The sequence below is a fragment of the Choloepus didactylus genome, chromosome 6 (assembly GCF_015220235.1).
Source record: "Choloepus didactylus isolate mChoDid1 chromosome 6, mChoDid1.pri, whole genome shotgun sequence".
Lineage (NCBI taxonomy): Eukaryota > Metazoa > Chordata > Mammalia > Pilosa > Megalonychidae > Choloepus > Choloepus didactylus.
The window spans coordinates 28,593,297-28,603,167 of NC_051312.1; positions in this window are offsets into that span (position 1 = coordinate 28,593,297).

A 9,871-nucleotide genomic window follows, 5' to 3' on the forward strand; every position below is an offset into this window, starting at 1 on the left:
TGTCACTTCACAGGTAATGCCTCCACTTTCCTGAGAATAATGAACTCACACTAATTGCTCTTCCAAAAAGGAACATATCTGATCCTTCTTGAGTTCCCTTAATCATTTTTTTTTATTTTATATATATGCAATCCAATCACAATCACCCCATTACTGACAAACTATGGGATAATATGTATTCCCAACTTCCTTGCCAATAAAATCTGTTTTCCTAGGGGTCACCCACACCTCTCCCATTCTGAGTAGAGCTCTGTCTCTGCACTGACTCTGGGTTTGGACAAGTATCAACTACTATAACCAAGAGTCATAGTGATTGGTTCCTGGAGGATACTCAACTAAGCTAGTGAGCCAACTGTGGGATTTTGCTGAAATTATTGGAAAAGGAGAGCTAATTTCTGCCAAGTTCAATCTTCTGGGTAGGTTAAAGCAAAACTGTTTGCAGCTCTGTTTGTCAAGAAGAGGAGAGTCTGCCTGAGAATTAAATCATCAAAGAGGAAACAATACTAAGAGTTGATAAAAGATAAGTACTTGAAGGTAATTTTTTCTTTTTGTATAGTTTGATTCTCTGTTAACTGAACTATGTTCAGATTTTTTTTAAGTTATATCAACAATAAATTCCCATTTTTTAAGTCTGTTAAAAGGAGTTTGGCACTAAAAGACAACTAAAACACCTAGTGATAAATATCCTCTAAATCAAAGAATAAAGTTCATGACCCTTGAAGTGGAATTCAAGGCCATATTATTTTGAAACAAATATATCTTTGCAGCCATATTATATTTAATAGGCAACATATTCTCTCTAACTTTCATTTTCACATTTCTAAGCATGACTCATAGTTTCCCATCTTCATGTAATTACTTAGTTTTATTTTTTTCTCTCCCTTCTTTAATTCACTATTCTGTACCTGACAAAACCATTCATATCCAGTTCACATTATCCAACTCTTCTACTTTGTACTTAGGATAGTGCCTGGTCCAATATGCTCAAAATATATATATTGGCTGAATGAAGGCTTTCAGATCTGTTCTGGCCTTGGATTAACAGAAATCAATTTTATGACAGTCAAAAATACATCATAGCACATATAGAGACATAGCTTCCTTAACACTTGGTTCTCTTTCATCATGGTGGGTGCCAGGATCTTTATATCTCTCCCTGGTTAGCTAGATAATGTTTTACTTTCTCTCCTAATATCTTATAATATTAGATAACAAATATTAGAACCCAATTTTTTATTTAATAGTCTACCATTTTGAAAGTCAATATATATTTCTTTGGGGCATTCTCAAGATGTACAAAAACACATCCCATCATTTCATTTTGCATTTAATCAACTCTTGAGTAGAGCTTTTCATTGCTCACTCATCTTTACTCTTGGGATTTGAATATCAGAGTTTAGTGCCCAGAGATCTGATGTGTGATCATGAAGATAATCTAAACATTTTCAAAGCAAATGGTAAAAAGGAATTGCATTTTCCTAAAGAACCACATCTTTCCAATGGGAGACAAAAATTTCTTCTATGAACACAGAAGGCCTATCCCAAACAGATTCTAATTAATGTTGCAATGAACTTCTTTTTTTTGTCTCTCTGTGTCAAACTTAATTTTCCCAATAGAAAATGAATTTAGGCTAACCTGGTAAGTATTCTGACAGAATCATAGAATATTACAGCTGTATCTGGTTTTAAAGGCTCATCTCCTTATATTTGCTTATTTTACACAGAGGAAGCTGCTGTTCTGAAAGGAAACATGCTTGGAATAAGACAGGTCATAAATCCTCAAGGTATTTGTAACAAAAACAAGGAAAACAATCAAGCACATTTAGCATACTTTATTCATAGGGCAACTGTCAGTATTAAGGGACTGATTAGGAATCCAAACAAAAACACAATCCTCATTAGCTGTTATTTCTTATTTAAAGTTAAGCTGATTTATATAGCAATTGATGCTGACCCAAATTTATAGCATATTCTTTATTCTACCCTATGGCAATTCACTAATACCAACAGTTGACACACAAGTAATGGAACTGGGAATAAGGTGGGGGCCTGGCCATAAGGAAACAGAAAAAAAATGTTTTAAAAAGCAGGAATAGGACTCAATATAGAGAACATGTGGTGAAATGTATCAGTTTGTTGAAAGCTTTCAGAAATTTCTCTAGCAAACTGACATTTGCATAGGAGAAGATTAATTGGCTCCTCTTTTTTTTCTTCTTAATCATTGTTCCTTTCATTGCTCTACTTGGCTTCTCATATTTCATTTCTGTATCCTGCAAATATCTTTCAGTCTCAAAGTTTAGAACTTCCTTGAAAGGTCATTACAAGTAATACTTAGTATAAATTGTTTAATTGATTTTTTACAACATTCAATTCTGTGATAAGAAACAGGATTTTTAATAGAAAACCACCATCAATAAAATGATGGGTGGCCCAGACCCCAAGCTTATTTGAATATTGGTCCTAAAGATAAACCTTCGTTTTTAATGTCTATTTTTCAAGGGTAGTTCTTCACAATTAGCAAAACAGGATGGCACAAAAAAGAAGTACTTCCTTCCATTGTTTACTTTCTGGATACTGGATGTAATTTTATTTCTCTCTCATCTTCATGTTGCTAAACTCCTTGGTCATTTTACAGGCTTTATTAACACATTAGTAGATAAGAACAGATGGGCTGCCATTCTAGGGAGGAAATGATCTCTATTTTAGAAAGCAGAAATCCAAAGAGTTAACTTTGAGCTCAGTGATGTTTCTTTTTCCACTTAGACCTTTTTATCAGAAAACAAAGAGTATATTTCATGATACTAAATAATTAAATACAAATGTCTAGTGAAGCTCAAATATGGCCCAACTGTTGATTAATAATAGCTATTATTTATTGTTTGGCATGTGACAAGCACTCTTCAAAATACTTTATTGTATTAGCTCATTTAATCCTTCTCACAACACTCACACTATAATAATAAACAATTTACATATCACAAAACTGAGCAATGGTGTTATTAATAATTTGCCCAAAGTCACATAGATAGTAAATGGCAGAAACTTGTATTTAAACCCAGGCATTCTGCCTCCAGGGTCTGTGCTTTGAATCACCACATCATAAGTCTCTGTTACTGTGTTAAAAGAAGTAACCTGCCTGTTCTTGCCCATATACTCTACAAGAAAAATTAACTTTGTAACTGATATCTCTATATCAAATGTAGCACATTAAGCTGCCAGGAAATAATGATACCTATTTAATCCTTTTAGGTACTGCCTTTCTCTGTCTCAGTTCCATGTTCTGGGAAGGCAATATTTATTAGAAATATTTGTGATCCCAATGATATAGAATTTCTAGTTTCCTACCCTGGCTTTTTTATAACAGATCCACACAGCCCAAGGTAATCACCATGTAACACTTACCTGGAGCTCACTTAATTTAGCTAACCAGAAACAGAACAAAGGTAGCAAAATAAACTCTGATTCATATTCCAGAATTCATAATCATTGTTGTATCCATTTTTCATTCTCTGTACCCAGATCATCACTCCTCAGATATACTATTTATTTACTTTATATTTATAGACAATTTTAGTAAGGACATTTAGATTTATTAGCAGTTTGTAACAAATTGCGGAAAGGGCATGGTGGTTAAGATTTTAGAAATGTTAGATATGGTTCTGGGATGGTGTTTTGCTTTGGTAAAGCTGATGAAATGCAATATAACAGAAGTTGATTGGCTTTTACAATCAGGATTTATTAGCTTATAAGTTTATGGTTCTGAGACCATGAAAATGCCCTAACTGAAGGCATCACCAGGATGATACTTGGACCCTGAAGGCCAACTAACTATGAGCTTGGGCTCCTCTGTCACATGGGAAGGTACATGGTGGCATCTGCTAGTTCTTCTCTCCCAGGCTTCATTGCTTTTAGCTGCTGGCTGCTCCATCTCTCAGCTTCTCTGGGTGCTTCTCTGAATTCCATCTCTTAGCTTCTGTATGCATTTTATCCTCCTATAAAGAACTCCAGCAAGAGGATCAAAACCCACACTGAATAATGTGAGTCACATCTCAATTGAAGAAATGCAATTGAAAGGTCCCACCCATAACAGGTCTGCACCCACAGGAATGAATTAAAAGAACATGGCCTTTTCTGGGGCATGTAACAGCTTCAAACTACCACACTCCACCTCTGGATCCCAAAAAAGACATGTTCTTTGCACATGGAAATATTAAACTTAAAGCCCCCAAAGACCTAGAAACTAAGTTCCCACTCTCCAAAAGGAAAAACACCACAGGAATTTGCTGCTAAAATAATAATGTAGTTTTGTTTTTTATTTATTTTGAGAAAGAGAAGCATGCATGTGGAACAGCAAAAAATTGGGGTTCTTCTCAAAAGGCTGGACTGTTAAGCAGCTTATATGACTGTTTAAGGGAAGGTAGGAGTGAAGGACTGTATGGGTTAATCAGAGTGGAGTATCCTTGGGCAGGCAATAGTCAGTTAATTAGCAAGTGGCAGGAAAGGAAGTTTGTTCAAGGTCAGGGCCATCTGGGCACTTTATAGCTGACCTTGACTACAGTTTCTCTTCTTCACAGAGGGAGAGGCTTCCATTACCATTGCAAAGGATCATTTGTATGCCAACTTAGCTCAGTTGGCCTCCTTTTCTTCTTCATAGTTACCTGGATAAAGTGGAAGCTCAGGCAAATCAAGGTGGTTAGCATGGTTAGGGTTCATTCTATTTCCACAACAATTCATTCTATCACAATGCACAAGGCTTTAATCATTTCAGTAACAGTATTAAGTACAAAGTTTCATCAAAATCAGTTACAGGTGTGTTCTGTCTTGAGGCAAAATTCCCCTCTGGCTGTGAATCTGGGAAACTTAAAACAAGTTATCTGCTTCCAATATGCAAAGGAGGGACAGTCATGAAGTGAATATTTCCATTTCCATAGGGAGAAATTGGAAGAAAAACAGAGGTCACTGCACCCAAACAGGTCTGCAAAGCTGCAGGGCATACTTCATTAGCTTTCCATTAGCATCCATCTATGGAAGGATGTTTTCTCTTCCAGGATTGATAAAGCAGCAGTTCCACACTTTACAAGAGCTTGTGCACTACTGGCCCTGCTCTCTCCAAACACTGGGGTGAGTGCTCCAAGATCTCCAAGCATTGGGGAAATGGCCCATTCTCTTGGCTCCACCCTCTTCAAGCACTGGTGATGCAACTGAACTCTAGATCCACCCTCCTTAAGCATCAGGGTGGCATCCAGACACTGCATCATCTCCAGGGCACTGGCTGAACGCTCAGAAAAGTGGGATTGTGGCCAGACTCTCCTCAATCCCTGGGGAATATGCTCTACCCTCTCTGAAGCCTAGAGCAGCAGCACTCTCCCTGAACAACAAGGTGGAAAGCCCACCCTCTGCAAACTCTGGGGCAAATTCAACTTTTCCGTGTACATGTGTAGGTCTGCTCTCCTGGCCCAAGGCATCTTCACTCCAGACCTCAGATTCCATGGTTCTACCTTTGAAGGCATTTTTTTTTCCCTCAATCTACCCTTTTTCTGTCCTTTAGTCTTGGCTATCAGTGGTTCTGTTCATATAGACCTTGCAAAATATGTCAGTTTTACATTAAGCACACAGGTGTCCCAAACATTAGATAATAGGACTTTCCACAAATCCCTTCTGTATAACTACACTTCCAATCCTGACACACACTGAAATGACTGACTGGTTCCAATGCTCAGTTAAATCCTCACATGGTGCTATATTCTCTGGGGACTTTCTCTCCAGAAACTCAGAATTTCAGAAACCATCAGTTTCTGATATCTTTGTACCTAAGAGTTCAATTCTCAGCTTATCTCTTTCCTCTCACATTTTACTATAGGCTGCAAGGAGAAGCCAGGCTGTATTTTCCACATTTAATTAGAAATCTCTTCAGCTAAATATTCAAGCTCATCTTTTTCAAATTCTGGTTTCCATCTGATATTCAATTTTGTCAAATTCTCTGCCACTTTAAAACAAGGGTCACCTTTCCTCCTGTTTGCAGTGACACATTCATCATTTCTGTCTAAGGCCTCATTAGAAGTACCTTCAGTGTCCATATTTCTACCAACAGTCCCTTCAAAGCAAGCTAGGCTTTTTCTATCAAACTCCTCACAATTCTTCCAGAATCTTCCCTTTATCTATTTATAAAGCATTTCAGCATTTTTGGTATTTGCCAATCACAGCAGCTCCCCACTTCTTGTACAAAAATCTGGTTTGGTTTGGTAAATCTGACAAAATGCAATATACCAGAAATAGGTTGGCTTTTACAATCAGGATTTGTTAGCTTACAAGTTTACAGTTCTGACGCTATGAAAATGTCCCAACTTAAGGCATCAGCAGGTCAATACCTGGACTCTGAAGGCCAGCTTTTGGCAAGCTTGGGCTCCTCTGTCATATGAGAAGGCATAAGGCATCTGTGGGTCCTTCTCTCCTGGGTTTCATTACTTTCAGCTGCTGGCTAGTCCACCTCTCAGCTTCTCTGGGTGCTTCATCAAATTTCATCTCTTAGCTTTTGTATGTGTTTTATCCTTTTATAATGGACTCCAGCAAGAGGATCAAGACCCACCCTAAATGATGTGAGTCACATCTCAATTGAAGTAACCTAATCAAAAGTTCCCACTCACAACAGGTCTGCACCCACAGAAATAGATTAAATGAATATGGCCTTTTCTGGGGTAAGTAACAGCTTCAAACCACAGGTGATATAGAGGAGATGGAAATGGAACTAAATATAAATATATATCGAATCTGAAAGTATTTGAATTCTGAGCTTGTAGGAGTCAGAGAATCATTGAAGGGGTTAAGTAAAAGGTAACATAATAAAAAAAAAATCTATGTTTTACAGATCTTACTTAGACAGTGGCACATGAATAAATTTTGGTCTATGTTTGGAGGTTGGGTGAGGAGATATTGGAAGGAATGAGGCCAATTAAAAGTTTCAAATAAGTGAAAAGAAGACTGGTGTTAAATAATGTAAAGACAGTGACATTAAAGGCAAAGTGTGGATATTTGCCATATTTACAAGATGGAGTTAATGGCCCATGGTAAGTTTGTAGTTAGGAGAGAGTTATTCGTACCAGCTTAATGAGTGGTAGAGACATATATCAAGATAGAGATTCAGAATAGGATAAATTGTAGGAAGTGAAATCCTCCTACATGTCTAAATCATATTTTAGATCCAATGAAATTTACAACTAACTATTTGACATCCAAATGAGTATAGTCACTTAGATATGTAATAACATTTGGAATATGTTTGAGATGGGCATATGATTTTGGAATGGAAATATGAAAGCTATCATTCTGTATATGGCAGTTTAAAAAAAGACAGAATTAACTAGAGATGTTGTACCAGGTGAGGATAAAAGTAGGTCAATAATGAAGTGCTAAGAAAATACAACATTCTCTGGAAGAGACTATGTACAGACATAGTGAACTGCAGGAGGGAAATCAAAAGAAGTGTTTAGAAGCCAAGAGAAGTGGTAAATTAAGACAAAAGGAGATATCAAAACTATCATATGGGATGGAGAAATGAAGTGCATTACTTATTAAATAATTCTCTTTACATTTTGCAGCTATGACATAGCTTGAGAAGTTAAATAAAAAGTGCTTTAATTAACTTGTTGGCTCAAAAATTATCTTTCAGTAGGCTGAAGTGGCAAAATGTAGATGCCTCTAAGGAAACATTGCAAAAAAGTGAAGGAAAATAAAAGCAAATACATGCAAGGCAATATTTTCAAAGATGGAAATGACATAAATATGTGCTGGAAATTTGTAAGAATTGTATATCATAAGTTCTGGAATGAAAGGAAACAGCTGGTGTTCAATGCAGAGTTAGAGGAATCATCCTCAAGGAGGAGGGACAAATTTTCTCCAAAGAAGGGCAGGGGGCTCACAGAAGTATGAACATACTTACAGGATTCTTTAATTGGAAAATCAAGGTTGTGTGCATTTGCTAGCCTATACTTTTACATGTGAAATAGAAATAACTTTCTGATAGTGATAAAAATGTGATGGAGTGGGGCCTTAAGAGGAATAGTGAAGATTTAAAACAGTTGTTAAATAAAATAAGGGAAATGGATAAGCATGAAGTGTTTATTACATATATTGGTACACACACACACACACACACACACACACACACAGAGACACATGATAAAGCAAGAGAATGCAAATATGAAATGAATATGTATAAAAATTAAACTACTTAACTCAATAGTTAATAAACTTACACCTGGTACAATGGAAAAGTCAAAGAACCACAATGTTATAGCTCAGGAATGCACAGATGAATTTAGAAATAGTACAATACTGGCTTTTTTCACAAGACAAGAAGAAATCAATTGTTCTCTTCTCTCTACCAGGCAAAATAAGCATGTCAGTGAGGAAGTATCGTTTGCATTGTTATCAGTTATTTGTAATTTACAGAGTTCTGAACTAAAGGAAGAACAATGAACTACTGAGATGGATAGGTGAGCCTATTTTGAAGTCTTCTTATATATATATTTATATATTATAAATATATAAATTTTTTGCTACAGAGGGCATGGAAACATTCCCGGATCTCATTAAAATATGATATCCTAGGTTAAATATAATAAATTGATAAGCATGAAGATTTCTTTAGTTGCCTCCAAAGTTTGGAAAAATAAAACATATGGCTGGTTTTACCCAGAGTTGCTATGTTGCCACTTTGGCAGAGTGAATGAACAACTTTGTGAGCATAAAAGGACTATGGAAGGAAATTGATTTAGCACTTATAAATAAAACTTGATGAGAAAAGCACTATCATTCTCATATAGATGAAGAAACTGAGGTTCAGTTAATTTTTATTTCAAAGCTACTGAGTTTCAGAGGCAGGATTCAGTCACTTGTCTAACTAATTCAAAATGTGTGTTCTTTCTGTTTTATCAGTGGAATTCCAACTATCCCAAGGACTTTTTTGTTCTGTGGCAGTGAAGCTACATCTGAAGGTGAGAAACATAGAACTTTTCAACTTACTGGCACTCACCTGGAATAATGCTTCCATTTTTGTAGAAATTAATGAGTACAGTCCAAATGGAAAGCAATAGAAGTTATATTTGTTTAGAGCTTGCTATAGCAAGATAGATAGCCACCAGTCACTTGCATTTAGCAGAGACTCAAAGGCATGCAGGGGAGTGGGAAAGCTTATAGTGAAAAAAGGGTATGGCTTCAGGCAAGCTCTATTTAGAGGCTGTTGGAATCCAATCAGGAAGCTGGAAATGGGCTAACTAGAAAAGGGTCATAATCTATGAATGGTTTGAGGAGCTATTTGGCTTTTTCTGTTTGGTCCTCAGTTGGAAGTGGGGCAAAAAGTAGAGAAGGGGGAGGTCATTGACTAAGTGCTCCCCTTTCTGGGCTGGTTGTTGCAAAGGTTGCAGTTTGAATTCTTGGGCTAGTTGCTGCAGAGGTTTTAAGTCAGGGTTCTATGGTCATATATGATCCAGCCATTTACCGTTTGTATGTTTAGTCTCAGTGTTTATATACAAGAGGTTATAACTTATTCAGTCCTTGTTATTGACTGAGCATCTACTGTGGTTTGGTATTATACAAGGAATTGGTTATACAAGTTATGGAAAAAAAGTTGTCATTCACACTCTCAAAAAATTGTACAGTCTAGGGAGGGAGGCAGATAATAAACACATAAACAGGTAAATAATAAAACTATTACAAATTGTAGTAAGTTCTCTGAAGAGAATGAATAGGATGCAATGATAGAGAATAATGACGGAATTAGTTAGAGTTGGTCAGTAAATTCTCACTGAAGAATTAGTGTTTAAACTGTGGCATGAGAATATGAGTGGGGAGGTGATATTCTGTCAAAACAAAT